We start from the raw sequence: 19,627 nt of genomic DNA on the forward strand, positions 1-19,627 counted from the left end.
GCTGAGGGACTATAGTTTTTTTTTTTTTTTTTCCAAACTGTATTTGGTTCACCTTGGCTTTGAATCCTCCAGGCTATCCAGGGCAAGAAGAGGAAAACATTTGACGTGGAACAGAAAGGCTCCCTCCTTGAGCATGAAGACGGGTGACCCCATCCCTCTCTCCTCCCCAGTCCTCAGTTTAAGCAAGATGGGAACAGGGTCAGGAGAAAGATAAACAGACCAAATCAGGTAAAAGTTTCCCAAATTTGGAAGTCCTGGAAAGGGACACTTTCCTTCTGTCTCATTCCGTCAGGTTCTCCAGGCAGATCTCCTGAACTATTGATGTCAAAATTCATTGTCTGGAAGTACAGCACAGAAGCAACTTTAAAAGCTTTATGTGCTGTGTTGAGTCGCTCAGTCATGTCCGACTCTATGTGACCCCAAGGACTGTAGACTGCCAGGGGCCTCTGTCCATGGGGATTCTCCTGGCAAGAATAGTGGGGTGGGTTGCCATGCCTTCCTCCAGGGAGTCTTCCCAACCCAGGGATGGAACCCAGGTCTCTCTCATTGCAGGCGGATTCTTTACGGTCTGAGCCACCAGGGAAGCCCGTCATCTCAACTCTGAACTGCCAGGGAAGCTCCTATAAAAACTTTATAAGAGGATGATTTAACGAGAGTCTCGAGCACCCTTAACGTTTTCTCCTTGTGTTGTGGGGAAGAGCTCTGCTTCTTCTTCCCTGTCTTTTCCTGCCAAATCTTGCCAGCCCAACTCTGATCACACACTGACTCCCTCCCTGCCCAGCCCGAGGACCGGGTACCCCTCAATGGCGGGGACATCAGGTGTCACTGGGGCTTCAGGGACCAGTGCGGACCGGAGTTAGGAGTTAGAAAAATGAGCCGTTCAGGCGGCTCTCGAGGCCAAGCCCAGTGGACAGCGACACACCCCGGCCCTTACGACTGTCATTCTCCCAGGGTTTTCCGCGCCGGACCCAATCTGTACGTTTCATACCAAGTCCCCTGAGCCAGCCTTCCTAAGGCGCCCGACACCGAGTTTCCTTTTTTTTTAGGCAAAAAGGCGGGGAAGCCTCTTTGGAAGGCAACCACCTGCGCTGTTCCATCTCTTCCCTTCGCCCTGGAGCAGGCAGCCTCTCTAGCTGGGGATTCTCCCAGGATGCGGGCCAGCGCCAATCAGGGCGCTCGGCACCTGCCCCCAGTGCCAGCACCTGGAGGGGCGATGAGGTTCTCGGCTCCGGGCAGCGCCAGTCCTCCGAGTGCCGGGGAGGGCGGAGGAGCCTCACGTGGGCCTCTCCAGCCCGGGGCGCCCGGAAGGACGCGCGCAGACCCCGTGGGAGCCCAACCTCGGAGCCGCCGCCGGAGGGGAGCCGCTCAGCAGAGGTAAAGAGTAAGGCGTTAATCCAAGCCGAGGTTCCCCGAAGGAGGCAGAAGGGAGGGCGCGCGGCGGGCGGAGGACCACGCGGGGCTCCCGGATTTGCGCTGGGATGCTCCCGGCCAGCGCGTGCTTTCGAAGGCGCCTCCGAAGCCGGGTAAGCGCGCCCCTGGATCGCCGCCCTCTGCCGATCCCTATCTTGGCCTTGGCCGTGGCCATGCCCTGCTGGCTCTGGGCACCCGCTCGCCTCTCCCTCTCGGCCCCAGAGCAGCTCCCTCCGAGGAGGTGGGGGTGGGGAGTGGGGGGAATGTCTCCGGCTTCGTGGCCAGGCCCCCGGGTCCTGAGGTCCCCGCCCCGGGGCGGGCCTTGCCGGGTCCCTGCCCGCGGCCGCACGTCCGCCGCCCGCCTCGGCTTGGCCTCGCCGACCTGCTCCGCGGCGCTTTCCGCCCGGCGGGACCCCCACACGGACGCGGCTCCTGCGCCTTGGCGCACGCGAGCTCCCAGGGACCATGCGGCTGCCCCGGCCCGCGACACGGCTGGCCGCGAGGTCTGGCCCGGCGCGCGTGAGTGAGCGGGGCTCGGGGCGGGGACTGAGGACCCGGGGTGGATGGGAACTGTCCGTCCGCGCGGCCGGGTGGGTCCGAGCGCGCGGGCGCCCCCGGGCCAGCCTTGCAATTTGGGCTCGATGTGCTGATGGTTTTCCTGAAGTTTTTCAAAATAAGTCGGGCGGAGGTGCGTTCGCGAAGCCTGTTCGGCCTCGCCGGTCCAGGATTGCCGGGGGCTGACTGCCTGCCTCGGGGACAGAGAAATCGGACTGTCACCCGGGCCCTCTGTCCGCCTCGTCCTGGGGCCCAGGGCGGGCGTCCAGCCCCGCATCCCTCGGGCAGCGCGCGGGCAGGAGGGCGCGGCAGGTCTGACTGGAGGCGCCAGCCACATTGGAACTCGGCTCAGCGGCCGGGAGGAGGGTTTGGCTCTGATAGAGAGATCCGGAGGTGAGCGGAAAGCAGTGTCGGGGTGATTCCCCCCATTCTGCTGCTCGCGCTCCACTAACTCGGAAATCCGGCTCGTATGGGCGAGTAGAGCGCCCAGCGCGGCGCGTGCGAGACCCTCACCGCGGGGGTGGAGGGCTTCCTGGCTACTCTGCGCCTCCCAAGGAGGCGAAGGAGGGCAGGGGTGGAGAGCTGTCTTCTCTGTCGGTGTCTTTGGGCTATTTACACCATCCATGCTTTTCTGCCTCATCTGGGCATTGCTTTTCTCTGGGGCCCTGCAAGTTTGCTCCAACTACTTTAATGTGGCGGAGATGCGGATTGGGGGGCCGGTGTCCAGCGCGCAGGCTGGGGGCCCCCGCATCAGCTGAGGCACTTTCTTTCGTCCTTTCCAATCCGCCCTGCTGCGGACCGGGAGGACCTGGGTTGCGGGGAAGGTGGTTTCCACTAGCAGGACTCTGCTGCGATCCTAAGGAGGCTGCAGTGTAACTGACACGGGTCGCGGTCTACACAGTCTGATCTCTGTGCTCTGCCAGGTCTCCCCGCCCCCCCCCCTCCCGTGGGTCGGCACGTTTTATACCGTGTGAGAGACAAACGATGTTGGACTCCAGATGCAGCAAGTTCACTTTGTTGCGATCCCCTGGGATCTGGAGTCTTGGGCGGGGGTGGGGGGTGCGAAAGGCCGCTTTATTTCTGTTCTAATGAATGTACTTGAAATCACATTTGAATCTTGCCCCTTTCCTTCAGACTGACAGAGTTGGACCTAGGGGGAGGAAAGAGCAAAGGAACATTTTCTGAAAGCAGTTGTAATTTCTCAGACGTCTCCCAGGAGGGTCCAGCTCCCACGCAGGAGATCTAAGCCAACAGAATACAGACATGTAGGTTCAGGTCGGCACTCATGTGGTTTCCTGAGGTTCAGCCGGGGCATTAGACATCAGCAGCAAGGTCCTCCTCACAGTTCCCTCACTGTCATAATTCCTGCCATGCTAGGGGTTGGGGGTAATGAAATGAGACAGGACCTTGAATGGGAAAAGTCTCAAGTTCCTTGGGAGGAAGGGGTATTATATGCATAGATAGAAGCCCAGCTGTAAACATCACTGAGATTCCTGCCAAAGCTAGAAATCTGCATGTAGTTGACCTCATCAAAAATAGTGTTTGGGAAAGCTAAGATGGGCCTGTGCTGCTGATGAGAGCAAGTCCTTCATGTTTTGCTCAAGAATCTCTGTTTTGTCTCTGACTTGCCCATCTGTAATTGGAAATGAGCTCTGCCTAGACCAGAGAGCCCTCAGCCTGAATACAAACGTCATCTGGCAGCAGAGGAGCCTGGCACAGAAACAGCCCACCCCTCACCCAGAGGCTCTGAAGGGGATTTTAGTGAGCTCTCCTGATAACTTTGGAAGGAGCCTGGGGTGACTTACAGGAAGGAGTTGGGAATCCTCTGGGTGGCCATTTAACAAAAGAGCCTTTTCCCGGGGTGGGCAGTTCAGGACCTGTCAATTGTGAAAAGTGCCCTGAGGTTTAGAATCTGGCCTGATGGTTATTAACACTAATGAAAGCTGCTGCTGTTTGCTAACTACCTTCTGTGTACCAGAGATAAGGCTTTGCAAAAGATCAGTATTATGATCCCCATATTTCATGGAAATATGAAATTTCATATTTAGGAAAGGTTAAGCAATTTGCTAAGATCGTAAAGCTCGTCAGTGGCAAAGCTGTGCCTGGAACCCAGGTCTGTCTGATTCTGTCTCTGCTCCTTCCACAGGGCAACTCTCCTCCCCCTAAGAACAGACACACATGTGGGAGCTAAAAATACAGAACATTGTGAATAAAGACTGTTATTTGTAGGTCCAAGGGATGTTTGTGACCCCATTAGACTTCAGAGGACGTGCTGTCCTGGTAAAACGGGATGCTCTTTTCTCCCTCTAGAACTCAGGCATTTAACTCATACAAAACAGACTAATTTCTTTAATATGTAAAGTATAAACGGCGATGACATTTATTTACCATTCAGTTAGCAAACATCAAAAAGATGGACAAACTGCTGATGAGGTTCTGAGAAAACAGGCAGTTTCATACATCGCTGGTCAAAGAGTAAACTGGTAGTACTCCTTTGGAGAGCATTTTAGACGCATTTATCAATATTAGTAATGCCCATGCCATCTGACTCAGTGATTCCAACTTTAAGAATCTAATTTGCCCTTGTTCTCGCATGTGGCCACATAGACATGTATCCTTTATAGTATTGTTTGAACAATGAAAGAACAACCTACATGCTCATTAAAGGGGGACTTGTAGTACTTCCAGATAGTGGAATACTGTTCTGTTCCTCCATTAAAAAAAAAAAAATTTAGGAAGCTTACTATTAATATATAATTGATATAGGACAGTTTTCAAGATAGGGGCTAAGTGGAAAACATGCATAGGGTGTGTATAATAAGCTACTGTTCACACTATAAAAGAGAAGAAAGAAGAAGCAGTTCAAGATATTTGCTTGTATTTGCATAACCATATATACAAAAGCTAATAATATCTGTTGCCTCCAGGGAGAGTGGCCCTGTAAACTCTCTTATACATTTTTACTTTTGAATCATGTGAATGCATCAACTATTCTTAATAAAAACCTCTTTCCTTGCCCTGTGTCTGACATAGTCCCTCAAGCTCTTCTCCAGCTGAACGGGGTGGGGCAATATTCCCCCTAGAGTTGCTTGGTTCCCTTTTGGATAAAAGCAAAAGTGCTGAGAGACCGCACAGGGCCCATAGGCTCTGGGCCATCTAAAATTCTTTTGACTTCAGGCAGGTTTTGCTTGGAAAGTTGGGATGAGAGGTGTTTTAGCCTCTCTGAACTGGGTAGGGGAGATAGGATATCTCCAGCCTTGAAAACAACACGAAGAAATACCAACTATCCTTTTTACTGCCATATTTGTTGTTGTTTAGTCTCTAAGTCGTGTCCGACCCTTTGGGACTCCATAGACTGTAGCCCACCAGCCTCCTCTGTCCATGGGTTTTCCCAGGGAAAAATACTGGAGTGAGTTGCCATTTCCTCCTCTAGGGGATCTTCCTGATCCAGGGATTGAACCCACATCTCCTGCATCGGCAGGTGGATTATTTACCACTGAGCCACCTGGGAGAGCTCTCAGGATGGTACTGCCCGATTGTTCCTCTATACAGGATAAAGCATCAGCACCTGGATAGCATTAAACAAGGGAGGGGAGGAACACTGTGGTTGGACTTCAGAAAGGGCAGAAGAGGTCTGTTTCTGGTGTTGCATTTGAGCCTCAGAAAGGAGAGGAAGGGAGATATGCTTGAAAGAAAAGTTTTGAAAATTGTTCTGGGATCTAGGAATGTATTATAGACCCAGAAGAGGAAGGAAAGATATTGATGCAGCTGTCCGTGCATCAATCAATGTGTCCCCAGAAGCCCCTTTGGGTGCTCCCCATCTGCACAGATGCACAGCTCAGTTTTTCCCCCCATGCAGCCTAGAAGCCATTAGATGCATGAAGGTGGTTGGGGGCAGGTATTAGGCACTGACTTCCCTCCTTCAGGTAGGACAGACTGTAGAATAGCAGAACCAGTGGAAGAAAGGCTTGCTTCTAATCACATGAGAAGAGGCCCTCCTGCACTGTTAGGTGGGAAGCTTTCATTGGGAGCTCTCTCTGTTCAGTTACTCTGCTGAGCGTTCTGCCTACATTATCTCATTTAACCTCTTGATCAGGTACATGTGAAAACCTTTTGCCATCAAGCGACGACAACTTTATGCTCTCCTTTCAATGGCTTTTCCGATCTCTGCCCGGTAACCTGCAACACAGGCATAGCGGCATCACAGAAGCGCTTGCAGACTCAGTTTGGGTTATAACAGCATGTGGCTGAGCATTCCACGCTTTGATGGATGAGCTGGAATCTGTGCAGGCTGGATAGGTTTGTATAAAGCAGGGTTCAGGGACAAAGCAGTCAGTGCTCTTGGTTTGGATTTTCATCTTTCTTGTTTCTGTCTCTGTGTGTGCATTAGGGCTGGGCTGAGTGGACTGCGAGTGCGATGTTCCCCGGGGATGGAGGGAGGAGGAGGGATTGTCTCTGCTTTAGTCCAGATACCAGTGGTGTGGAGGGCTGTGAGGATGTGCTTGGGAGGCCCGAGGTCTGCAGTCAAGGAGGGAGATGAGCAGAGTGGCCCCTGAGCCCTAGATCTGTGCTGGGAGTCTGTCTGCTGTTTGGGGAAAAAAAAAAAAAAAACACAACAGCCTGAGAGCTGAGAGGCTTGCTCATGGCAAACCTTTCTTCTCCCACGCAGCTTACTGGCTAGGGCTCACCTCTGACTCCCATTCCACTTCAAAAAGAAGCAGCTTGAATTTTTCTCCAAATAAATTCTGGAGCACACAGGCTCCTTCTCTATGCTGCAGTTGCCAGCAGGAGTGAGAGCAAGAAGCTGGATGGGAGTCTCAGCTAAGGCGGTCGGGAGCCAGCCAGAAGGCGGGAAAGCCAGATACCCCATCTATGGATATTTTCAAAAAGTCACCTTATGACAAGCACAAAGATGCTATTTACATACGTACGAGTAGTGGATGATCAGCCTAACACACTTCAATTCAGAAAATGCCTATTGTTTTCTGAGGAGGCAGAAAGGTGAGCACAGTCTTGTCCCCAGATCTGAGTTGCCTGCAAGGCAATCTGGGAGAGAAACATTCATGTCAGCAGTAGGACTTTGCAGACCAAAGAAGTCAACGCCAAGCAGAGGAACAGGCGACATGCTGTCACATGCAGGGGCTAGGGTGAGTCAGGCTGCCACGGTAATTCTGATAGATTATGAAGGTCTTTTTGGAGGAGGTGAGTTTTGAACCGAGCCTTGAAGGTGAAGTATGATTTTGACAGATAAGCTCAGGAGAAAGGGCAGAAGTGGCTAAGAGAACAGCTTGGGCAAAGGCACAGGATTATGATAGAATGTGGAATGTTCAGAGATACACTCATATCAGTAAAACATCATGATTTACCCAGCTTCTGCCTCAGGCACAGCATTTTCAGATACTTAGAGAATAAAACTCTATATCCCCATTAAATAGGTGCCCACTATGATTTTTTGTTGTTGTTGTTCTTTTTTGGTGGTAAAATCAACAGGGCTTGATGATGGATTAGATATTAGAAGTGAAGCTCACAAGGACAAGACTTGTAAAGCTATAATAGGTTTGTATCAGATTCATTGTAGTTTAAAGAAAGTACAGTGGCTGGTATTTTCCATATGTGAAATTTACGTTTCTGCTGTACCGCACCGCTGAGTCACTGAGTTGTTCAATTGGGAGGCAGTGGCGCATAGAAGGAAGAGTACTGGGACCAAGGATGTAGGTTCTGTCTCACTATTTTGTTTATTCATTTATTCAGTCATCCATTTATTCCTTCATTCAACAAACATGATCCATGTGCCTGGGCCACATGCTGGGATCACTGGGGAGAGGTAGGAATGGGGGAGAGAGAAAGAGAGAGAGAGGGAAGGAAAGGGAAGGAGGGAGCGAGAGAGAAAGAGAAAGGGGGAAAGAAAAGGAAAAGCCATGGTCCCTGTACCCTCCAGGGACTTGAAGTACATGGAGGAGATCATAGGAAGAGGTGATAAATATAAAAATAGGGACAAAGGGCAATGGGAGAGGCTAGTTGCTAAAATGAATAACAACCTGATAAATTGTATGAGATACCTCCAAGAGAACAAATCAGAAAACTAAAAACTTTCAGTGGGTCTCAAATACTCGTTCAGGTAGTAAAACCCATGGGAATCATGGTGCTCTTTAAAGAACCCCATGAAATATTTATATAGTAAAATGGCTGAATGCATAATTTTGAACTAAATCCGAGAGCATCCTATGCCAGACTCTATCACAGGCACAGAATTGTAGGTGTCACATTTTAAGAAAACTTTCTGAAACAAAAACTTTAAATTGAGAATATTCTGTCAGCTCATTTTTTCTCCCTGAGAATTGAGGAATGACTGCCAGGTTTCTATTTTAGTGCAGGAAACCCTCAGTCCAGCTGGTAGAACATCAGGCCTCCACAGGAGCGTGGTTTTGGCAGTTCGAAGGTTGTGGATGACTTTAACAAGGGCAATTTCGGAGGAGTGACGTGGCCAGAAGCTAGTTAGAGTTGAGTTGAAAAGTGAGGATCGCGTTTTCGAGATGTGAACAAGTATTTATTGAATGTCACAGGGGATACCATGTTCAGTTCAGTCGCTCAGTCGTGTCCGACTCTGCGAGCCCATGGACTGCAGCACACCAGGCTTCCCTGTCCATCACCAACTCTCAGAGTTTGCTCAAACTCATGTCCATTGAGTTGGTGATGCCATCCAACCATCTCACCCTCTGTCGTCCCCTTCTCCTCCCGCCTTCAATCTTCCCCAGCATCAGGGTCTTTTCTAATGAGTCAGTTCTTCACATTATGTGGCCAAAGTATTGGAGTTTCAGCTTCAACATCAGTCCTTCCAATGAATATTCAGGACTGATTTCCTTAGGATTGACTGGTTGGATTTCCTTGCAGTCCAAGGGACTCTCAAGACTCTTCTCCAACACCACAGTTCAAAAGCATCAATTCTTCAGTGCTCAGCTTCCTTTAGAGTCCAACTCTCACATCCATACATGACTACTGGAAAAACCATAGCTTTGACTAGATGGACCTTTGTTGACAAAGTAATGTCTCTGCTTTTTAATATGCTGTCTAGGTTGGTCATAACTTTTCTTCCAAGGACCAAGTGTCTTTTAATTTCATGGCTGCAGTTACCATCTGCAGTGATTTTGGAGCCCCCCCTCCCAAAAAGGTCTGTCACTGTTTCCCCATCTATTTGCCATGAAGTGATGGGACCAGATGCCATGTTGAGTGGGGAGAAAAACCAAAACAGTCAAAGCCCCAGTCCCCATGGAGCTTGAAGTCGTTGGGAGGAAACAGATTTTCACAAGGGCGGTATAAAGTGACACAGTGATAAAAGCTGTAAAGCAGAGGTACATGGTAAGCTCCCTGGTGGCTCAGTCATAAAGAATCCACCTGCAATGCCAGGGATCTGAGTTCAATCCCTGGTTCAGAAAGATCCCCTGGAGGAGGAAATAGCAACCCACTCTAGCATTCTTGCCTGGGAAATCTCATTGGCAGAGGAGCCTGACAGGCTATAGTCCATGGGTTGCAAGAGTCAGACACAACTTAGCAACTAAACCACCGTCACTAGAGGCACGTGGTACATTATAAGAGGGTTTCATGGATGGTCTGAGGCCACTCAAGGAGGACCTGGAAAGTCATCCTGAGGGAATGCTGATTGAGCTGAAACCTGAAGAGTAAGCAGGAGTTAAGGATGTGAGGGGACTTTGGGAACTGGGAGAGAGTATTCTAGAAATGGAGAAAGGCTGTGGCTACAGGGAACATGGTATGTTAAGATGCCAAAGGCCAGTGGGTTGGGGTGCAGAGAGAGAGAGGGACAAGCACATGAGGTGATCAGGAGAGGCAGAAAGGGGTTAGAACATGCAGAATCTGATTGGCCACAGGTAAGGATTTGATGTTTCTAAAGGAGTGGGTAGTCACTGAAGCAGGAGGGCGACATAGTCAGATTTTCTATTTCAAAGAGATCTCTCTGGTTGCATGATGTGGATCGTCTGTTCGAAGTGGTCAAGAGTATATCCAGTGAGATCAATCAGGAGACTCGTGAAGTAGTCCAGGTGAAAGATGACAGTTGTTTAGACTGGGCTGTATGTAGTAGACGTGGAGAGAAGCAGGCAGATTTGAGAGGTCTAGAGGGTAAAAGGAACGGGAAGTGGTGGTTTGGATGTGAGCGTTGAGAGGAAAGTATTGTGGATAAGTCCTAGGCTCCCAGTTTTGTGTGGTGGACAGTGGTACCATTTCCTGAGACAGGATATAGTGGGGGAGGACAAGACTTCAGGGCAAACATCATGAGTTCAACCTCAACCGTGCTGTACTTGAGAAGCCTTTGAATCATCTGAAGCAGGAGGTTTGAGAAGTCTGGGCAGGAAATATGCCTCTTGTAAGTCATCAACATCTGGGGGTCATAGAAACCATGGCATGGATGAGGCTGCCTAGGGACTGAAGATGGGCCCAGAAGAGAAGGCCTGGGACTAACTTCAAGTAGAGTAGGATGATTCTGAAAAGTAAACAGAGAAGGATGATCCAGAGAGATAGGACAAAAACCAGGAGGTGAAAACTTCATGAAAGCCAAAAGCAGAGTGTTTCCTGAAGAAAAGAGAAAGCAGAGGTGCTGCTGGGAAGTGAGTTAACATGAGCACCAATAAAGGTCCATTGGCTTTAGAAACATGGAGATCATAAGTGATTTTAAGCAAGAACTTCAGTGATGTGATAAACAAAAGTCAGATTGTAGTTGATGGAGGAAAAAGTGGAAAGTGAGGAAATGGACACAGCTTATATAAATGTATTTCCAGGTGTTTGGCTGTGATGGAGAGAGAGGGTCGTTTCATTGTTTTAGGAGGAGGCAGTTGAGCACGTTTAAATGCCAATGGAAAGGGGCCAGTTGCACAAAGACAGAAATATAGATCAATGGAACAAAATAGAAAGCCCAGAGGTAAATCCACACACATATGGATACCTTATCTTTGACAAAGGAGGCAAGAATATACAATGGATTAAAGACAATCCATTTTAAAGACAAATCTCTTTAACAAGTGGTGCTGGGAAATCTGGTCAACCACTTGTAAAAGAATGAAACTAGACCACTTTCTAACACCATACACAAAAATAAACTCAAAATGGATTAAAGATCTAAACGTAAGACCAGAAACTATAAAACTCCTAGAGGAGAACATAGGCAAAACACTCTCCGACATACATCACAGCAGGATCCTCTATGACCCACCTCCCAGAATATTGGAAATAAAAGCAAAAATAAACAAATGGGACCTAATTAAACTTAAAAGCTTCTGCACAACAAAGGAAACTATAAGCAAGGTGAAAAGACAACCTTCAGAATGGGAGAAAATAATAGCAAATGAAGCAACTGACAAACAACTAATCTCAAAAATATACAAGCAACTCCTACAGCTCAATTCCAGAAAAATAAATGACCCAATAAAAAAATGGGCCAAAGAACTAAATAGACATTTCTCCAAAGAAGACATACAGATGACTAACAAACACATGAAAAGATGCTCAACATCACTCATTATCAGAGAAATGCAAATCAAAACCACTATGAGGTACCATTTCACGCCAGTCAGAATGGCTGCGATCCAAAAGTCTACAAGTAATAGATGCTGGAGAGGATGTGGAGAAAAGGGAACCTTCCTACACTGTTGGTGGGAATGCAAACTAGTACAGCCACTATGGAGAACAGTGTGGAGATTCCTTAAAAAACTGGAAATAGAACTGCCTTATGATCCAGCAATCCCACTGCTGGGCATACACACTGAGGAAACCAGAAGGGAAAGAGACACGTGTACCCCAATGTTCATCACAGCACTGTTTATAATAGCCAGGACATGGAAGCAACCTAGATGTCCATCAGCAGATGAATGGATAAGAAAGCTGTGGTACATATACACAATGGATTATTACTCAGCCATTAAAAAGAATACATTTGAATCAGTTCTAATGAGGTGGATGAAACTGGAGCCTATTATACAGAGTGAAGTAAGCCAGAAAGAAAAACACCAATACAGTATACTAACGCATATATATGGAATTTAGAAAGATGGTAACGATAACCCTGTATACGAGACAGCAAAAGAGACACTGATGTATAGAACAGTCTTTTGGACTCTGTGGGAGAGGGAGAGGGTGAGATGATTTGGGAGAATGGCATTGAAATATGTATAATATCATATATGAAACAAGTCGCCAGTCCAGGTTTGATGCACGATACTGGATGCTTGGGGCTGGTGCACTGGGATGACCCAGAGGGATGGTATGGGGAGGGAGGAGGGAGGAGGGTTCAGGATGGGGAACGCATGTATGCCTGTGGCGGATTCATTTCGATATATGGCAGAACCAATACAATATTGTAAAGTTTAAAAATAAAATTAAAAAAAAAGTTAGAAAGGGGCCAGTTGAATGGAGAAGTTAGACATTACAGGAAGGATAATTCACAATGTGAGGTTCCTAGAAGATGAGAGGACAGCGCTGAATGTGCAGGTGGAGGGACTGGCCTTGGGATGGAGAGGGGCCACTCTTGGAGGTAACTGAAGAGGGGGAGGGTAGGATAAGAGTGGATGTTAGAATGCTTGTGAGTGCTGGTGGCAAGATGAGGATGTTGCCATTGATAATGAGAAGAAAGAGTGGATAGAGGGGAGACGGGAGAAGGGCATTCTATTAGAATGGGCGTGATGAGGACAGTGAAGAGAGAAAGGGTGATGACAGTAGAGAAAGAGGATCGTATCGAAGCACTTATTAGCTGTGTGACCTTGAGCCTGTTTTCTTACCTGTAGGATGAGGGTAATAACCATGATGCCTCCTCCATAGAGTTGTGCCTGGCACATAGAAAGTGGTCAGTAAATGCAAGCTACTCTTTTAACTTTTATCCTCACTGTCAGTGGCTAGCACAGTGCTGAACAGTGGCTAGCATGGTAATTGGTTTTAGTTTGAAATAGTCATCAATACTCCCAGGTAGTTAGTAGCTCAGAGGTAGATGGCCACCTGTCCGTCTCCTGCTTGTCTCACATCCCATCTCTGAGGCACCCAACTCTTTCTTCTCCAAGCACTTGGAAGCTTTTCTACTTTGCTTAACGCTGAGGGATTTGTACATGGTGCTTAGCCAGGGCAGATTCTATTAGGGGATTTAATCATATGGGTAGGGCACAGGGCCAGGGTGAAAAGAGAAGTTCAATTAATTCAAGAGCCCAGTCTCCTCCAACCTCATTCATATCCAGAGGACAGAGCATCTGGAGAACTCATTCCTTCATTCCTTTCAGAATGTCTATTGAAGCCAGCTTTGCATCAGGCCTGCATCCAGACTGAGATAGAGATGAATAGGAATGGTTCCTGCTCTCCTCCTATTAATCTGATCAGATAAATGTTATAATGACTGTGTCACATGCTGGGAACACAGGAGAAAGAGCCCATAGCTGTGCCCAGACAAGGAAGGGAAGCCTTTCCAGAACAGGTAGTGTTTGAGCTAGAACGAGAAGATGAAAGTCTTTGCAGACAAGAAGAGAACATCTTTGTAGACAAGGAAGGAGGCCTTGCAGGCCGAGGGAGGCCCAGGAGTCTCAAGAGATGGCAGGAGGAACTGGAAGCCGCATATAATCCAGTAATGTCAGAAAAGGAAATGTTAGATTATGAAGATGAGTTGAGAGACTGGATGGAGCCTGGCATGCTGCCTCCTGGGCTAAGGACCTTGACTTGCCCCAGTAGGAGATGTGCAGCCACTGTTGATTTTTGATAGAGGCAGAGTGACTGGTCAGGAGACAGTAGTGGTAGTCGAGGTGAGGGCTGACCAGAGAACAAGTTTCAATGACACGGGTCTGAGGTACAGTCACCTTGGTGCATGAATAAAAAGAAATTAAAAGCCATTGGCATTAAGGAAGTCACGGAAATTTGAGGCTAGGCTGTTAGAGAGGTCATCTTCGTATATGTTGAAACTTTCTGGGATGATGGTGGAAGCTTAGATGATGAGGAGACAATTGCTAAAGTCCTCAGTGAGTGAGGGAGCCTCAGTGATGGGGCAGGGAATAGAGTGAAGAATAATCAAATAGCATAGAGATCTCAAAGGAATAATTGTTTTTTTGCAAGATAATGGAAATCAAACACTCTAGACTCCTGGAGAGCAGAATAGACTCATGGAAGATTTTAACTGTTGCTTGTGTCCAAGATGAGGCAGCCATCATAAAACAGGATATATTTCCAAGGTTCCAGGCCACTGCTGGAGGACACCATGCAACACTACAGATGGGCACCCACAGGTTCAAGATCTCAGAAGTCAGCTGAGTGGGCATGATGACTCCACAAGCCAAGATATTGTCCTTGGTGGAGTCCCTTTCCCAATCCCTCAAAGAACATTTCCAGTCTCTTTGCTGAGGTCTTGTCCTCCCACTGGAGCAAAGGAGTTGGGCAAACTGCCTCCCTCATCTCAAGGTTCTGGCTGTTCAACACCTGCCTTCTCTTGGCAGATGGGTTTCATTGCCAACTTACTGCTTTGTTGGGCATCCACTCTGTACCTCGGCTGTGCTGGGCACATTGGAGGATTCAGAAAACTACCAGACATGGTCCATGCCCTCAAGAATCACTCTAATTAGAAAAGTCAGACTGGTATACCTGGAGTATTAAGAGCAATAGTAAGAGGCTGTGTCCAGACAGTCAGGAAAGGAGGTACGGGCATTGAGCTATCTAGTCAAGAGTTGGTGGCTCAGATGGTAAAGCATCTGCCTGCAAGGCCGGAGACCTGGGTTCAGTCCCTTAGTCGGGAAGATCCCCTGGAGAAGGAAATGGCAACCCACTCCAGTATTCTTGCCTGGAAAATCCCATGGACAGAGGAGCCTGGGGGGCTACAGTCCATGGGGAAGCAAAGAGTCGGCCACGACTGAGCGACTTCGCTTCAAACAAAAACAAGGAATCTGGAAAAAATCTTCCAATTTTTGGATGAGGGAGGAGGCTTGAGAAGTGGTGGTACCATTCACAAAGATAGGAAATTCAATAGAGGAAATCGATGAAGACCTCTGATTTGGAAATGGAGAGTTTGTAGGCTTCTTTAGATGTAGACAGATGTGGGTCTCATTTGTCTACGTTGATGAAATGGCAAGTTCTGAGCAGGCATCAAGAATAGATGTTTTGTGAGTTCCCTGGTAGCCTCGTGGTTCGGATTCCATGCTTTCACTACTGTGGCCCAGGTTCAATCCTTGTTTAGGGAACGGAGATCCCACAAGCCACGCAGGACAGCCTAAAAACACAAGGAGCCAAATACGGAGAAGGAAGGGAGGTTCAAAAGGGAGTGGATATATGTCAACCTATGACTGATTCATGTTGAGGTTTGACAGAAAACAACAAAATTCTGTAAAGCAATTATCCTTCAATAAAAAAAATTAAAAAAAAACAGGAGGAGCCAAATGAAGACAATGGTAATAAAAAGATGAAGAAGGCACATACTTTAGAAATAGTTAAGGCAAAAATGGATAAGATTTGGTGATCAGATGTGAGGGAGAGATTGGGATCACTTACAAGTTACTAGGCATGGGGACTGGGTAGATGGTGCATGTGTGCTTAATTGCTCAGCTGTGTCCCCTTAGTCATAGCCCGCCAGGCTCCTCTGTCCATGGGATTCTCCAGGCAAGAATACTGGAGTGGGTTGCCCTGACCTCCTCCAGGGGATCTTCCCCACCCAGGGGTTGAACCCGGGTCTCCTGCATTGCAGGCAGATTCTTTACTGTCTGAGCCACCAGGGAGGTCCAGTTAGATGGTGGTACCATTAATTAGAAGGAGAAATGCAAGAGGAAAACACTTTGCAGAGAAGAGCAAGTAAAACCATAAGGCCTGTTTGGGAACATTCGAATCAGAGATTCCTGTGGAATAGCTAAGCATACAGAGTCTAGGAGCCACTTGGCGGTGCGAGTCTGAAACTCAAGGAGCATTCGGCCCAGGTATATAGCTTTAAGGTCATACTGTCATGCTGCAAGAGAGTCTCTGAGCACCAAGTGATATGGGTCCACAGATGTTGGTGTTGTTATTGGACTCTTAATGCCTTGTTAATTGAAAGGTCATATGGGAAAAGGTAGGTTGGTTGAGAATGCTTCTTGTAGTATTTTCTTTCTTTCTGTCTCTGTTAACAAAGCCTGGATCAGAGCACATGCTGCTTCGCCTTGAGAAAGAATGCTTATCTGGATGTCAGAGCTTTCCTTAATCCAGGTCATCTTCCCAAATATTTCCCTCCTGACAGACAAATAGTAACTGTATCTTCTGGATCTTTTTGAATCTAAAAGAAGATATTTTATAGACTTGCCTGGTGGTCCAGAGGTTAAAAATCCACCTGCCGGTGCAGGGGACATGGACTTGATTCCTGGTCTGGGAAGGTCCCACATGCCACCGAGTACCTAAGCCCCTGAGCCACAACTACTAAAGCCTGCACTCTAGAGCCCAGGCTCAGCAACAAGAAAAGCCTCTGCAATGAGAACCCCCGCTTGCCGCAACTAGAGCAAGCTCACGTGCAGCAACAAACACCCATCGCAGCCAAATAAATAAATAAAGGTATTTTACTAAAAGTGCTTCCCAGGTGGCAACAGTGGTAAAGAACCCACCTGCCAATGTAGGAGGCGTAAGAGACACGGGTTTGATCCCTGGGTCAGGAAGATTCTCTGGAGGAGGGCATGGCAACCCATTCTAGTTTCTTGCCTGGAGAATTCCATGGACAGAGGAGCCTAACGGGCTATGGTCCGTGGGTTCACAAAGAGTCAGATACAGCTGAGCAACTGAACACATACAGCACATTTTACTAAACTATTTGAGGACAAAAGACTGCAGTTTCTCTGAAACAGATAGAACTCTTTTAACACTTTAAGAGAAAAACAACAGAAAAAAAAAAAAGGCTAACACTCTCCTTAGCCCCATCTTCATGTCTGCTCATGCTTTAGCCACTCCCTGTGCCTCCTCTCACGAGGTGAGTTTGAGTAAGTGTGAGGCTACAGGACTGTATGACTATGCAGACGCGGTAAATAGCCATGAAGTTAAAAGATGCTTGCTCCTTGGAATAAAAGTTGTAACCAACCTAGACAGCATATTAAAAAGCAGAGACATTACTTTGCCAACAAAAGTCTGTCTAGTCAAAGCTATGGTCTCTTTCCTTCTTCAGCTCACTAACTACTTCACCGGTGTTCCTGGCCTTTTGTCTACCCGTCACCCTGATTTTTAGCAGGCATTTATTGATAGAGCCATGCAGGTCATTATAGTTTTTATATACTTTTATTTGATATACTTTCCTTTTTATATACTTTTCCTATTCCTTTCTGGAATTCCTTGAGTCCCCCACCTCTGGGGCTGCTCTGGTGCTAAGTCGCTTCAGTCGTGTCCGACTCTGTGCGACCCCATATACGGCAGCCCACCAGGCTTCCCTGTCCCTGGGATTCTCCAGGCAAGAACACTGGAGTGGGTTGCCATTTCCTTCTCCAATGCATGAAAGGGAAAAGTGAAAGTGAAGTCACTCAGTCGTGTCCAACTCTTCGTGACCCCATGGACTGCAGCCTACCAGGCTCCTCCGTCCATGGATTCTCCAGGCAAGAGTACTGGAGTGGGGTGCCATTGCCTTCTCTAGCCCCTCTCTTAAGACTCCCAGATTTCCCCACAGTCCAGCAACCAAAGGGGTAATGTTGGCACAGCAGGGACTCCTCTTCCCAGCCCAGGGCTGCTCTGGACACCAGTACTGATTGGTCATCATGGGTCCTACCCGTTGTTTTTCTGGATTGAGGCTTACTGTGTATCAGACACTGGGCCAGGTGCTGAGATACCGTGGTGAACAAGGCAGGCAAGGTCCCTGCCTTTGTGAAACCTATAGTCTAGACCAGTGTTTCTCATCTCATCGCAGCTGACGGCCTGATAACTCTTTACTGCGGGCAGCTTTCCTGCACACTGTTGTGTTTAGCAGCATCCCTGTCCTCTACCCATTAGATGCTTATAGCAATCTCTCCCCTAATTGTGACAACCCAAAATACAAACAGACGTTGCCAAATGTCCCCTTGAGGCCAAAGCATCGCTCCTTCCCCACTGAAAGGATGAAAGGTATTATCAAATGATTGATCACGAAAAGAAAAATACAAAGTACAAAGATGCTCTGAAAAAAAATTAGCAGATACCACGATGGAGAATGAAAGGAGACTTTAGGTTTGATTATATGAATCAAGGCCTCATTAATGAAGCCTCATTTGGCTTAAAACTCAACATTCAGAAAACTAAGATCATGGCATCTGGTCCCATCACTTCATGGCAAATAGATGGGGAAACATTGGAAACAGTAACAGACTTTTTGTAGGAGGGGCTCCAAAATCACTGCAGATGGTGACTGCAGCCTTGAAATTAAAAGATGCTTGCTCCTTGGAATAAAAGTTTTGACCAACCTAGACAGCATATTAAAAATCAGAGACATTACTTTGCCAACAAGAGTCTGTCTAGTCAAAGCTATGGTTTTTCCAGTAGTCATGTATGGATGTGAGAGTTGGATCACAAAGAAAGATGAGCGTCAAAGGATTGATGCTTTTGAACTGTGGTGTTAGATAAGACTCTTGAGAGTCCCTTGGACTGCAAGGAAATCCAACCAGTCCATCCTAAAGGAAATCAGTCCTGAATATTCATTGGAAGGACTGATGCTGAAGCTGAAACTCCAATACTTTGGCCACCTGATGTGAAGAACTGACTCATTTGAAAAAACCCTGATGCTGGGAAAGACTGAAAGTGGGAGGAGAAGGAGACGACAGAGGATGAGATAGTTGGATGGTATCACTGACTCAATGGACATGAGTTTGAGTAAACTCTGGGAGTTGGTGATGGACAGGGAGGCCTGGGGTGCTGCAGACTATGGGGTCGCAAAGAGTCGGACACAACTGAGCTACTGAACTGAACTGAACTGAACTGAACTGAAGGGGGATGAGAAAGAGCCAGTCACATGAGGAATAAGGGGCTGAACAAAAGGTTTTTGCTGTTTGAAGAACAGAAAAAAAAAAAAAAGACTTGTTGACTGGGGCCTAGGAACCAAAGGGAAAAATGATGCAAGATGAGAGAGGAGAAGTAGTCAGGAGCTAGATTATGAGAGCCTTATAAACCATGGTGTGCTAAGAGTACCCCCAAATATTTGTGCAGTGTTTTAAGTAGACAAGAGATATGCACAGGTTAATGTCTGAAGATTATCTGTGTGCTGAGTGGCAGCCAGTTGGGAAATGATGCCAGTGGTCCCAGGCAAGAGACTGGGGGTGGCCTGGATCAGGGCCATGGAGATGGAGAGGTGTGGATGGATTTCGCATGTGCCTTGCCTGTTCCTGGTGCCTCACATATTCTGGTCATATCCAAGGGTTGGCAGTACTGGTGCAGGGACCACCTTGCCTTTATTCAGTAGCATTAGCTGAGTGCCCGCTGCACACCCAGTGAGTAAGACACTCGTCCAGGCAGCCCAAAGTCTAGTAGGGAAAGGGACACACAATACGATCCCAGAGTGTGGAGGTGCCATGTCTCTTGAAGCATGGAAGTTTGTGGAGTGGGAGGTAACCCAGTCTAGGGGGAGAAGAGTCAGGGGAGGACTGGAGGAGGGGACAGCTAAACTGACTCACAAAAAAATAAGTTAACCAAGTGAAGTGGTGGGGTGGGGAACAGGCATGCCAGGCCGAGCACGACC

The 19,627-nt window shown here is 47.8% G+C and overlaps 1 protein-coding gene across 5 annotated transcripts in view; it reads left to right on the top strand.

Annotated features, from left to right (window-relative positions):
* The first annotated feature begins 1,046 nt into the window (after positions 1-1,046).
* Positions 1,047-19,627, top strand: part of FAM163A (family with sequence similarity 163 member A) — a 97,432-nt gene continuing 78,851 nt past the window's right edge. The window contains exon 1 of one of the 5 annotated variants that reach the window (XM_027565464.1): positions 1,047-1,374. The gene's annotated coding sequence lies outside the window, so the exon portion shown is untranslated. The other 4 variants (XM_027565463.1, XM_027565466.1, XM_027565462.1 and 1 more) reach the window with 4 other exon arrangements.

The sequence above is a fragment of the Bos indicus x Bos taurus genome, chromosome 16 (genome assembly GCF_003369695.1).
Source record: "Bos indicus x Bos taurus breed Angus x Brahman F1 hybrid chromosome 16, Bos_hybrid_MaternalHap_v2.0, whole genome shotgun sequence".
NCBI lineage: Eukaryota > Metazoa > Chordata > Mammalia > Artiodactyla > Bovidae > Bos > Bos indicus x Bos taurus.